The sequence below is a fragment of the Malaclemys terrapin genome, chromosome 2 (assembly GCF_027887155.1).
Source record: "Malaclemys terrapin pileata isolate rMalTer1 chromosome 2, rMalTer1.hap1, whole genome shotgun sequence".
NCBI lineage: Eukaryota > Metazoa > Chordata > Testudines > Emydidae > Malaclemys > Malaclemys terrapin.
Genome location: NC_071506.1, coordinates 257,246,911 through 257,260,859, shown reverse-complemented (window position 1 = coordinate 257,260,859; position 13,949 = coordinate 257,246,911).

Sequence of the window (13,949 nt, the reverse complement as noted above, 5' to 3'; positions counted from 1 at the left end):
GAACTCATTGCCACAAGATATCACTGCAAACAAGAGTTAGCAGGATTCAGAAACTGATTAGACATTTATATAGAGAAAGAACATCCACAGTTGATAAAGTATAAAAAATACATGTGATACAGGAAGGGACTAAGCCAAACAATGAATGATGGGTTAGAAAAAACCTCCCCAAGGGGAAAGATAGTCCATAATTGTCCACTATGATGTTACCTAAAGCAGTGGTTCCCAAACTTTTTACCTCATGCCTCCCCTTACCCCTGTCCATTGCCCCTCCCCCTGCCAGCCAGGGTTGGGAGTGGGGATGCAGATGGGGTAAGGGGACCTAGGCTGGGGCCACAGTTGGGGGCAGGACCCCAGGCGCGGGGCCGGCAGCCAGGGCCAGGACTGGAGCTGGGTGGCACTCCCTCCCTGCTCAACTGTAGGGGCTGGCCCGGGACCCAGCCATGCTCCCATGAACATTCCTCTGTGCCCCCTTAGGGGGGTGTGCCCCACCAGGGCCGGCTCCAGGCACCAGCCCACCAAGCATGTGCTTGGGGCAGCACCTGGAGGGGGGCAGCACGGCGGGGCACTCTGGCCCGAGAGTGGGGCCGCGACTGGGCTCACCGCCCTCCCCCCGGCGCTCTGGCTGCCGGGGGCTCTCTGCCCTCCCCCCGGTGCTCCGGCCGGTAGGGGAGATGCGGATAGCCCCGGCCGGGCTCTCCACCCTGCTCCCAGCGCTCTGGCCTCCGGGGAGAGCAGAGAGCCCCGGCCAGGTTCTCCGCCCTCCTCCTGGCACTCTGGCCGCCGGGGAGAGCGGAGCCGCGGCGGGCTCTCCGCCCTCCTCCTGGCACTCTGGCCGCCGGGGAGAGCGGAGCCACGGCGGGCTCGCCTCCCTCCCCCCGGCGCTCCAGCCGGTCGGGGATTGCGGGCCCGCGGCTGGGCTCGGCGCCCTCCCCTGCTGTGCTGGAGGGGGGGGGGGAAGGGGGGCGGCGGGTGGCTTTTTTGCCTAGGGCGGCAAAAAAGCCAGAGCCGGCCCTGTGCCCCACAGATTGGGGACTTCTGCTCTTAAGCTTCTGACACTGTTGGACACAGGGTACTGGACAAGATAGACCTCCATATGTGATCCACTAAGCTAGCTCTATGTTCTTGTACTAGTACAAATGATTCAGATTATTTAAAACATGCAACCAATAAAACCAGAAACCTCTGTGCGTTGTTTTACTGCAGTATACAGTAGAACCTCAAGTTATGAACTCAGTGGTCAACCACACACCTCATTTGCAACTGGAAGTACACAATCAATGCAGCAGCAGAGGGGAAAAAAAAGTAAATACTATACAGTACTGTGTTAAATTTAAACTATTAAAAAGATAAAGGGAAAGTTTAAAAAAGATTTGACAAGGTAAGGAAACTGTTTCTGTGTTTCATTTAAATTAAGATGATTAAAAGCAACATTTTTCATCTGTAAAGTTTCAAAGCTGTATTAAATCAATGTTCAATTGTAAACTTTTGAAAGAAGAACCATAACATTTTGTTCAGCGTTACAAACATTTCAGAGTTATGAACAGCCTCCAATCTCGAGGTGTTCGTAACTCTGAGGTTCTACTGTAGTAATTGAAACTGAAAATATTAAATATACCTGCTTAGAGCAGTCATTTAAAATCTGCTCTGCCTTAATGAATGCCTGCTCACCTTGATATTAAATACTGGTAGGTGTTAAAAGTTAAGCAATTTTACAAATTTCTTTTGATTGGCTAAGGGCTTGAAAGAAACAAACAAAACTCATAGAGACGGTTTCTTTAAATGTCAAAGGGAAACATCTGTTATTCTGAACCTAGGAAGAAAGTGCTCCTGTTAAATTTCTTCTTTGCACATTTTCCTCCCTAGCTGGGAAGTGCTCCTCTGGGATTCCTACGCATGCTTTCTGCTGCTTGTGGCTTCCATAGCTAACAGCTACTTTACAAAAGCATTAGGATCTAGATCAGCTAAACATTCATTCTTCACTAGAATTTCCTAATTAATGGCCTGCCTAACACAGCTCAGTGGTACAGAATACTTTTCTGAGTACATGCAGCCAGAGCTAGGACTGAGAAAGCAACCCCCTAGCAGCTTGGAGGGTTTCTTTCATTCTTTACATGGATCCACTTCTGGGTAGTTCAGCCATGTTGGCTTTTGTTATTTTAAGCCTCAGGGTTGTCTATCAAATTGAGCTTCTTTGTTTAAAACTCTCATCTCAGACTCTTCTCTCTTTAAACGGAGGCTCACTGACAACATCAAGAAGGGGAAAGGGAATTCAAAGCGGAGACCTTTGGCTAAGGGGGTTGCTTTTCTGGAATCAGTCAGCCAGTGGGGCAGCTACAGTGATTCTACTGGGAGGAAAAGTGGGTGGTGGGATATGGGAATTCTCATACCCTAGCAGATCAAGCATTTTCTAGTAAAGGTCACTGGTGCTCTCAGAGTCCGCCAATAGGTGATAGAAATATTTTGGCCATAGGTAAAAAAGATTCCATAGTTTTCAGATGCCTGGGAACTGTACTTTTTGGGGATTTAGAATACTTCCTTGTTTGAGATTCCTGAAATTGTGGCTCCACCTCTAGTGACAACAGCTGCAGGATGCACTGTGATTAAAGAATATATTATTGCTGTAGCCATTGACTCAGCCTCTGTTCTCATCAGCCTCCTCGTGGGAGTGGCATAGATGAGATGCTCTATTTATGCAAAGATTTGTTGACACCTATGGCTTGCCATCTGGGTGCAAAACTTCAGGGGGAAAAGGCACATACAGTGCATATCACCCACAGAGGAGTCAGAACAAACCATGCCGCACCATACATTACCATTCACAGCTCCCATTACCAAGAATTCAGAAAAAAGTGCTCTTTGCCATCAAATGAAATCCAGAGCAAAGAACTGCTGCTCACACGTAGTCCCCAATGGTTCAATTTGAGGCACTTCCAACAAGAGCACCTCAGTGGGTCTCTACGTTGGAGACAGGGCATGGAGAAGAGGTAGCTTCTCAGATAGAGAAACCCAGATCCAGAGCTCTAGATTGAATTGAACCCAGAAGAGAGAGTTTCTTTGGGGCATTTGAAATACATTACAATTTAGAACACCCCCCCACCTTTGGAGGCAAGAATTTATGAAATCAGATGACAAATTAATGCTCTCTTCAGCTGCCCTGGATACTCCCACTTTTTTGGCAAGCACCATCTATTTTTGAGTTTGCACAGCCCCCAGTGGGCCCCTCTGAGCTCCTGTAACATGGTACACTGGCACACTTTCAACTACCAGGGACATTGCCACCATTTGCATAAACCATAGATGAATTTATCCCTGTGTTGGTGACACAGACTTTATAAATAGAACTTGTGTGTATTTGTTATTCATACTTTTGGGGGAGGGGGCGCACCACATTACAAGTATGATCAATTACAAATACTTAGTGAATAGTATTATTCCTGGTCCATGACTAGGGCACACTATGGTAATACAAATAACTAATAATAATATATGTATGAAATAAATGCAAATGGAATATTCATGGCACCCTCCTATCTCTGTTTACATCTGCTGTAATGATTACTTGTTATTTTGTTATTGGCAGATTTGGGGGCACTGGCTGCTGGTGATTTTCTGCTCTTTATGATTCTGTATTTCAATTTCTAGTTATTTATTGATTTGGGGTGGTGGGTTGCACAGCCATGACAACACCCCTTTATTTTAATTTAAATTAATATACATCATACAACACCTTCTTCTCCCTAGCAATGAGAGTGAACACTCCACTGCAGACACAACTGCCTCTCTGCCAAAAAAACAAGACGTGTGGGGCTAAGTGATTCAGCATTCCTGGTTGCTTTAGAGTTATGTTACAGAAGCTGTACAAGGGTGAGACTGCTACCACATCTCTTTCACTAACCGAAATATACCTTTATTGCTTCATTCTTCAGGGCTGAATGCCTGAGGTGCTGAGTGCCTCCTCCATGCCAATTGGAGCCCAAGGTTCTTAGCATCCCACAGGAACAGGCCCCTAAATGTGATTCTTGAAGAAAGACAGCAGTATCACCTGCTGTTCTTCGCTTGGCCTTAAGACTGCAGTGGGGGCCTGTCTCTGGGTGCTGGCAGGAAGTGACAGGAAAAAAGCATATATGGGAAGGGAAAGAGTGACTCTCCCACACACACACACACACACACACTCTCTCTCTCTCTCTCTCTCAGATTTGGGCTCAGCCAGATACAGCCTTTTTTCTGTGTAATCCCTGGAGACACCACACATGAATAGTTCCAGCTCTTTGTGTACATGGTTTGTTACCTTGAGGATGTTACATATGGTATTTGCTATAAAATGGAATGCTGGAAGGCCTGAAGTGATGTTTATTTTCCCTTTCAAAGCAAGCTAATCTATATTCATTATAGTGCTCGACTCTAGCAAGACTTCAAGGTATATCTTTAAATTGGAAAATAGAAGGTTTATGTTATTATGTAGCTCATTCAACTACCCCCTGAGGCTGTGAGCTCACAAGCTAGGACGGGGTGTTTCCAAGCAAAACCCATGATGCTATAGGAAGTACTGTTGTGAACTCACTATGTAGCATTCAGGGCCGGCTCCAGGCACCAGCTTAACAAGCAGGTGCTTGGGGCGGCCAAGGGAGAGGGGCGGCACCTGCGGCAATTCACGGGCGGCAGGTCTCTCACTCCCTTTTGCATGGCCATAAAACCAAGGGCCCCACACTTGTGGTCAGTAGCAGTCCGACAGCACTTTTGATAATGTGTTCTGACCACAGCCCAACATGGATGATTGCATTCTTCCTGCTTACATTTCTTCTGCATGTTCAGCTGCATACAGTATTCTTTTTCACTTCCTATCCTAAACTGTTGTGTAGTGGAGCTGTGCATTTCCACCCTAGAGCAGGCTGCATTTCAGTGGTCTGAGATGTGATTGTTGTGTGCCATATACACCTTGTAAAGCAATTTGGGATCTAAGCCCCCATACAAATGTAAGGTATTAACATTACATTTGTTTCTAAAATGTAACTAAATGATAACTAAATGTCCCCTTTTAATTAAACTTCTGAAAGCTCCGAGTGAAGAGTGTGTGTGTGGGGAGGGGAGGAGGGCAAATAGAGAGTGAAATCCTAGCCTCATTGAGGCCAATGGCAAAACTCCCTTTGACTTGAGTGGGATTAAGATTTTACCCAAAGTTGTTCTATAACTTTTCTAAGAACATGTAAGAACTTCCCAGAAAACCCATGTTAGTCAGCAAAGGAGCCTGTAAGAGTGAATTGTGATGACATGGAGAAGGTGCAAGGATCTGCCCCATTTGGGCACACGTCACCCTGCTCAGGCTATGGAGTGATCACATGAATCCTGGAAAACTAGTTCAGCAAAGACTCCCGTATCTGTCTTTTAAGATGTAATTTTAACTAGGAACACCAGGAACAAACTGCCACAGCTTAAAGGAAGCCAGACCAGCACTGCCAGCACCATGTACTTTTGACAGCTTAATCTGAAGAACAACAACTCATTCATACCTTTGCTTTAGGAATCAGATTTTTCACTCGACCTGTATCAGCCAGACAACTGCTTTGTTCTTCTGGTCTCTGACAGACTTAGCCATGTATTTCAATGGAGTCTTTGGCAGTTCATTTACCTTAGCAATATATTTGTTCACCAAAGCCCTATTTCTGTACCAAAAAGTCACTGGTATCCCTGTGAATGGCCCAAAGTGATGCCTCAACCTTCACTAATTTGGAACCCTTTATTTATATATGTATTTTTTAGGCTATACTGACATCTGCAGGTACATAATAATGGATTTTGGAAAACAGTTGAAAACCCAGGCTCTGGGTGGTTTGCAAAGAAAATGATGCTGGTATTACTCTGCCCAAAGGAGGTACATTGGCACTGCATGTTTCCACAAGAGGGTGCTATGTATTTTAATGGCTAAGCCTTACTACTAAACCTTTGCTAATACTGTAATAGCAGACTTCATTACTTTTTGCTGATGGAATCATTCTTAGGCCAGTTAGCCACATCAAGCCAACACAGCAAAGCCCTCTCAAACTGCAGACATTAGTCTGTGCATTCAGGATTATCGGAGAATTACACTATGCAGAATTTCCAATGGCCAATACATGCATTCACTTATTATTAAACTGCTGCCATAGAAATGTACATGTTTTAAGAAAAACAAAAGGCTGCAGGTGAGAATGAGTCTAATAAACTAATGTCTGCTATTATTTGTGCTCAGAAATGCTCATAATAAATTATGCTTAGCCAGAATATAATTCACTTAGTGACTGGCTCTAAGTTCTACAGCTCTTTTTAATAAAGAAAACATTTAAATTTTTGTTAAGGATAACGCTAGAGCACAGCAGAATACCATAGTCAATCAAAGAGCAATTTTAAAAAATGCAATGATATCCCAGATAACACATTAGAACATATTTTAAGATTCAGATTAAAAAGTCCAGTTGCCAACACAGACTGACTTCTGGTCAGGTTTAATTTGCATGCCTAGTAATTACATGACAAATAAATCTATCAGCCCTTGATATCATTATTGTGGTAATACTTTTGTAAAGATTAATTGTTCTTGGACAACTTCTCTGCAAGGTAAACAAGAAGTGTCTTCATTTTTCCCAAGTTGTTTTTAGTCTTGTAAAAATATTGTGGCCAATGCAAGACTTTCCGTTTAAGTTCATCCTTAAAATATTCCAAGGTATAGGGAGTCCACAGCTATTGTTCTACTTCCAGGTATTCTTGTACCATTAAAAAAAAATACTTTAGTTTTACAGAGCAACTCATTTAGGCTGTGTTGATCTGTCTTATTGGTAGATAAAAATCCAGACTGTCTCCTTAGCCCATTGCTCAATGTGACCCAAGTGCAGATACACCAGCATCCAAGGGGGCAGCAAAAGAGGAATTAGACAAGGAATCTCAGCATGAATAGACTATACTGAGGCAAGTTCCACTCTATGCTATTAAAAGAGTTCCTCCTCTTTCCTAAGCATTAAGGGTCTGCTCTCACCGAAGTGAATGAGGGGGCGTCCAACTGACTTCATTAGGAGCAAGGGGTGTCCCAAAAGAAGCTGCTTCTATAATGATAAGGCACCAATACAATAAGGTGCAGTTCCCAAATACATCCATGCAAAGTAATCCTGCCAGCATGCATACAGAACAGGAGAGAGGAAGGGAATAAAAGACATCCTGTGGTGTTATCCTAAGGGCCAAATCCTAATCACTTTACTCACATGTAGTCCCACTGGCTTAAATCAGACTATTGGAAGAGAACAGGATTTTGACTCTAAATGGATAATAGTAGGATATTAGTCTACCTTTCCCTTATAACGAGTATTATATTTGAGTGCTGTGCTAGTCATGAGAGCAAGGATATCAGTTAAGAATTGTCTTTGGTTGTTGAATTTAGAAGGGCTCATCTATCCACGTGTCCACGGAAGATTAACAGAGGTGGTGTTTCCTTTGTGAAGAATGGGGCAGCCCTCTGCTGTGCTCCTTGTTTCATCTACAGAACTCTGGGATGCTAGCATTCTCCATTTTGTAGGTGCATAGAAGGAAGGCAGAAAGATTAATGATTATAGTGATATTATCTGTACAATGCTGGGAAGGCCCACACCAGAATCCTGGCCAAGACTTTGGAACAATTGAAGAAGAATCACAGCCAGGTTTTTCCACTGCTATCGGTGTGTGTAGAACATTGGCTATCTAAAGATCAGAAGTGTAGATACTGAAGTGCACAGACATGAAGAATAAAGCTCATAGCTTCAGTAAGAACTCAATATTGAGTCTCCCTGCTTCGATTCAAAGACCTACCAGTAACCTGGTACACAGCATTATCCAGGTCTGTACTGTAAGGCAGTGGTTCTCAACTAGGGGTCCAGGGCCCTCTAGGGAGCCTCGAGCAGGTTTCAGGGGTGGGGGGCACCAAGCAGGGCCAGTGTTAGACTTGCTGGGGCCCAGGGCAGAAAGCTGAAGTTTCACAGTGTGGGACTGAAGCCCAGGGCTCCCAGTCCTGTCCCCTGGAGCTGAAGCCAAAGCCTGAGCAATTTAGCTTTGTGGTGACCCCTGTGGCATGGGGCCCTGGGCAATTCCCCTGCTTCCTACCTCCTAATGCTGGCCCTGGCTTTTATATGCAGAAAAACAGTTTTTGTGACACTGGTGGGCTGTGGAGTTTTATATCCTGGGAGGCGGGGGGGGGGGGGAGGGCGCTCAAAGAAAAAGGTTGAGAACCTCTGCTGTAAGGGTATGTCTTCACTGCCAAGTCTACATGGGCTCTTACTTGGGTATTGCCCCTAGCCCCCCCTCCCATCCACACACACAGCCCTGTCATCTGAGTTTTAGTGTTGCTTTCAACCCAGGCTAGCTGGCCTGGCTGGGGGTAAAGGCTAAAGCTCAGGGTGTGCTTTCGCTCATTCTGGTAACACACCCACTGTGTAGTGAGGACACAAGCTAAACCATTCAAAACCTGATACTCCTCCAATGCCTACCCACAATTCATCCGCAGGACATCCAGAAGGATAATGGCTGAGCAGCACAAAGAACCATGGACTATGCCCTCAGAATGCCTAACACCACAGAGGGATGAGTGCAAAATTAGTAAGGACACAGTAACTCAGGTATGGCTTTGTTGTGTGTGACTGTTCACTCGTGAGCTAGGCTCAAGACAAACCCTGATTGGGAGGATGGAATCATAGAATCATAGATGGCATTTGAGACATTCCCAGGTCACTGCTATACATTGGTAGAAAACTGCCCTCCTCTCGTCATTTAGTTCTCCCAGAGGGGGTGAGATGAAGTATAGGGATAGTGTTTGGAGTAGAAGTTCCTAAGTGCTATTGCTGCTAATTACCATTACGTCTAAGCAGCCACAGCACGCAGCGTAGCTGACAACCATGACGACTGGAGTGGCCACAAAACAGAAGCATTTCACAGACAAGCAGGAAAAGAAAGAGTCCAGTTCTCATTTGAAGGCCCTGTCGCACCATTCCCCCAAGATCTGCACAAGTGTTTTGTTTGGAACCTGCGCAAGCAACTCTCCCAGCTTGAAGTGACACATTCTGGCTGGGGGCCCTTTGCACTAGCAGCAATAATTGACAGCACTTTGAAATTGCAGCTTGGGCTGGAGCTTGGGCCCTGAAGCCTGGGGAGAGGGGTGGGCTTCAGAGCCCGAGCCACCACTTCAAAGCGCTGTCTGCACAGCTACTTTTAGAGTTCTAGTGTGAGCCCTGCTAGCCCAAGTCTGTCCAACAGAGCAGGGAGGCTCACTCCGGTGAGCTCCAAAATACTGCACAGACGTACTCAAAGAGAGTGTAAATTATTTGAGAATCAGGGCCCAAAACCTTTAAATGTGATTGAGAGACAATTCCCTGCTTTTCCTGTTGTGCAATCCAATGCAGAAATATGAAGTCAGCCCCAAGAAGAGAGATGGAATTCTTAGGATCATAAATAATCCACTGCTTTTGGCAGTAGAAATAACTCCTCACAGAACTTCTAAACAGAGTTTTCTGTCATTTCAGTATGTTGGGAGAATTCACCGTGTGCAGTCATCCCCACAGAGTCGTGCACTCTCACAATTTGTACTTGAACCCATCTGTAACCCTTCTGTCAGGTGGAGATGGCAGAAACAAGGTTTCAATATCCGGGGTTCCTCTTAACAATATTAAAAAAAAAAAAAACAGCTCAAGCCCCCACCTGGTAATGTGGGGAAACAAACCACCATTCTGGGTCCCTCTAAGAGGCAATACTTCCCCACTCACAAGCACTGAATCTATATATAACAAAAGAAAACGTTATTAAAAGGGAGAGGGAATCCAACAATAACAAGAAGGGCTTCTTCAGGTATGTTAGCAACAAGAAGAAAATCAAGGAAAGTGTGGGCCCCTTACTGAATGAGGGAGGCAACCTAGTGACCGAGGATGTGGAAAAAGCTAATGTACTCAATGATTTTTTTGCCTCTGTCTTCACGCACAAGGTCAGCTCCCAGATTGTTGCACTGGGCAGTACAGCATGGGGAGAAGGTGACCAGCCCTCTGTGGAGAAAGAAGTGGTTCGGGACTATTTAGAAAAAGTCCATGGGCCCGGATGCGCTGCATCCAAGGGTGCTAAAGGAGTTGGTGGGTGAGATTGCAGAGCCATTAGCCATTATTTTTGAAAACTCAAAAAAGGCTAATGTAGTGCCCATCTTTAAAAAAGGGAAGAAGGAGGATCCGGGGAACTACAGGCCAGTCAGCCTCACCTCAGTCCCTGGAAAAATCATGGAGCAGGTCCTCAAGGAATCAATTATGAAACATTTAGAGGAGAGGAAAGTGATCAGGAACAGTCAGCATGGATTCACCAAGGGGAAGTCGTGCCTGACTAACCTAATTGCCTTCTATGATGAGATAACTGGCTCTGTGGATGAGGGGAAAGCAGTGGATGTGTTATTCCTTGACTTTAGCAAAGCTTTTGATACGGTCTCCCACAGTATTCTTGCCGCCAAGTTAAAGAAGGATGGGCTGGATGAATGGACTGTAAGGTGGATAGAAAGCTGGCTAGATCGTCGGGCTCAACGGGTAGTGATCAATGGCTCCATGTCTAGTTGGCAGCCGGTTTCATGCGGAGTGCCCCAAGGGTCGGTCCTGGGGCCGGTTTTGTTTAATATCTTTATTAATGATCTGGAGGATGATGTGGACTGCACTCTCAGCAAGTTTGCAGATGACACTAAACTAGGAGGCGTGGTAGATACACTAGAGGGTAGGGATCGGATACAGAGGGACCTAGACAAATTAGAGGATTGGGCCGAAAAAAACCTGATGAGGTTCAACAAAGACAAGTGCAGAGTCCTGCACTTAGGACGGAAGAATCCCATGCACTGCTACAGACTAGGGACCGAATGGCTAGGTAGCAGTTCTGCAGAAAAGGACCTAGGGGTCACAGTGTACGAGAAGCTGGATATGAGTCAACAGTGTGCTCTTGTTGCCAAGAAGGCTAACGGCATTTTGGGCTGTATAAGTAGGGGCATTGCCAGCAGATTGAGGAACGTGATCGTTCCCCTTTATTTGACATTGGTGAGGCCTCATCTGGAATACTGCGTCCAGTTTTGGGCCCCACACTACAAGAAGGATGTGGAAAAATTGGAAAGAGTCCAGCGGAGGGCAACAAAAATTATTAGGGGTCTGGAGCACATGACTTATGAGGAGAGGCTGAGGGAACTGGGATTGTTTAGTCTCCAGAAGAGAAGAATGAGGGGGGATTTGATAGCAGCCTTCAACTACCTGAAGGGGGGTTCCAAAGAGGATGGAGCTCGGCTGTTCTCCATGGTGGCAGATGACAGAAGAAGGAGCAATGGTCTCAAGTTGCAGTGGAGGAGGTCCAGGTTGGATATCAGGAAAAAACATTTCACTAGGAGGGTGGTTAAACACTGGAATGCGTTACCTAGGGAGGTGGTGGAGTCTCCTTCCTTGGAGGTTTTTAAGGCCCGGCTTTACAAAGCCCTGGCTGGGATGATTTAGCTGGGAATTGGTCCTGCTTTGAGCAGGGGGTTGGACTAGATGACCTCTTGAGGTCCCTTCCAACTCTGATATTCTATGATTCTATGATTCTTTTTTGGGGGGGGGGGGAGGAGGAGGAAGGGAAACACAACCACTGACTGAAAACACATAATGATAAGCAAACACCCACCTCACACTACAGTGGGCAGTGCCCTTTGCCTCAGTTTCCCACCTTGCAGTGTGAAGTCCAACGAACAAATGTCCCTTTAATGTGGCACTCCCCTTTTCCTCTACTGCACCCCACTCACAGTTGTTTGCCTTACTCAGTGAAGACACAGAGTTCAATGGTACATTCACACAGGTCCACCGCCCATCCTTGAAAAGCATGGGGGGTCATCAAGCAATGCCTCCACTAGATCACTGCTGCCATTATCTCTGGAGCTTCCACAATGCCATGTTCTGAGGTTCCCACACCTAACACAGCTCTTACTAACTTCACTGGGTAGCAGGAACCACTGTGCTACTGAAAAAAAGTGAGGTTTTTACCCACGAAAGCTTATGCCCAAATAAATCTGTTAGTCTTTAAGGTGCCACCAGACTCCTTGTTGTTTTTGCCTCTTTGTTGTCTTTCACTGCAACGCTGTCCCCAAACCAGGTCTAAGACTTAGCCCCTTAACCAGTTCATCAGTAATTTTAGCACTAACAACCACTGAACAGAAACAGGGACCCTTAATAGAGTTCAATCACCTGTATTCTTTATCACCAGAGAGAGAAGGGTCAAATGGTGTTTGGGACTCTTTAAGCACAGTCCACACCCCCTTCTCACTATCAGTGGGATTTGGCATTCTTACCCCTGATTAGCAAATGAGGCTCAGTTTAGGGTGACCCCCTCAATCAGGGCATGCTACGCAATAGATCTGCTGCCCTTTACTCACATAGGAAGGATAACATTTCATTATCCCTGCATTAATACCAAAGTGAATTCTAACCGTAAACCAGCCAAAGTTGATCACTTTGGCAAAGCAGGCCTGTCTGCTGAACACCTAGGCACATTAGGTGTGTCTATGTAAATATGGTCTGCTCCTGAAGTCTTTTCCCCCAGTGCATCAGTAGATGTGAGAGAAGAGCTCATTCAGAGCCTGTTTACACATCTTTAATAAAACCATATAGGATTGCTTGTCCTGAGGTCTTTAAAAGGTCTTTATATTGTCTGTGCATCTTTATTTATCCAGATATCTCTGTGACTGGCTACATATTTAGCACATTTTAAAGGGAGTGTAACAGGTTTTAAGCAGCACTTAGAAATCAGATAAAACTTTGGAAGAAGAGTTGCAAAAGCCACATAGACAGCAGGCCAGCTCTGAAGCTGGGAACTTTCCAACTGCTAACGAATGCACTGTCAAAACAAGCTACAGGTAAACAGCACATAAAGCAGGTGAAAAATGTGATTGCAAGGGGTGTGATGACAGTTCTGTTTCCATAATACATTAATCTCAAGGTACTTGAGCATCTGTTATATATTTAGTTTTTTCCTGCTATTTTAAAGACAATAAAGCAGGTGAGCATCACTTACACCCAATAGACCATATGTTAAAAAGGTGCTGGGAAGTGCAGTCAGCATGAAGGAAAGTGCTGTGGCTTCTGAGAGACACAGTATGTTAGAAATGAATTGTTAATTCGGCTGGGACTCCTGTTGAGAGTGAACTGAATTCCTTATTTTACATGACTAAACACTAAAACACTGTTTAGAATCCTATCTCATTAGCCTGGGTAATCTGAAATCACACACCCATGGTACACCAAAACAGCCTCTGGAATAGACTCCTCTTTCAGGACCCAATCTTGCTCCCATTGAATTGAATGAGACTCGAACCCCTGACTTTCATGGGAACAGGATCAAGTTAGGGGTTCGAGTGTTTCTCCTTCAACAACAACTGGTGGCCTCATTGCTCTCTTGCTGTACAAAGACTACAACTCCCTGCACTAAGTGTCATTGATGTAGGATGCCACGCACATGTCTCAATAGGTTAAAGAGCCTTTCAGTTTCCATCTACAATGGAGAGGTAGCAGGATATAGCATGGAGGAGTCTAACTGCTCCAGCCCAAGAGCCAAGTACATTATTTCTAACTGTCAAGGGTCCTCAGCCTAGAGGAGAGGGGCTGGTTAAAGCTGCCATTCCACTCTCCTGTCTAAGTTATTAAGAAAACAAAATTGGGAGCCTAGAGGGAGCTTCCCCACTCACATCTCTAACACCAAACTTTATGTAAGTGGGGGAATGGTCCCGCTATTGTCAAGAAGTTTCCTGGCTTATAAATTACTCCGGTGAAGAGGGCTAGCAAAAGGATCTGAGTCCTCGCTCCCACTCCCTTTACTCAGAGGCCTGCCTGACCTCAAGGGCTCCCCTTCCACTCTCCTGTGTCACAGAGTCCTCGTAACCCCAACAAGGCTGGGCCCAGGACTCCTGGGGGGCTTGACCCCCA